This window comes from Penaeus monodon, chromosome 30, assembly GCF_015228065.2.
Source record: "Penaeus monodon isolate SGIC_2016 chromosome 30, NSTDA_Pmon_1, whole genome shotgun sequence".
In the NCBI taxonomy this organism is placed as follows: Eukaryota; Metazoa; Arthropoda; class Malacostraca; order Decapoda; family Penaeidae; genus Penaeus; species Penaeus monodon.
Genome location: NC_051415.1, coordinates 30,822,633 through 30,822,938, shown reverse-complemented (window position 1 = coordinate 30,822,938; position 306 = coordinate 30,822,633).

Genomic DNA, 306 nt, shown 5'->3' with positions numbered 1-306 from the left:
GTATTTAGTTTATTCTGCTTCCCTCCCCATTATTATGGCTCTCTCCTTCTTTTTTCCTTTGTATTTCTGTATATCATTTTGTATATCATTTCATTCCTCTGCTTAGTTTTCTCTATTATTTTCCTTCCCTTATTCCGTATTCTATGGGTCACGTTTTACCCTTTTTCTTTTCTTCCCCCTTCCCTTCGCATTCTCTAATTATTTCTTACCATATCTTTAACTTATTTACTCTTTTTTTTTCTTCGTCTTCTACTCCTTCGCAATATCTGGGTCATTTCTTACGCTTTCCCTCTCCTATTTATTTTT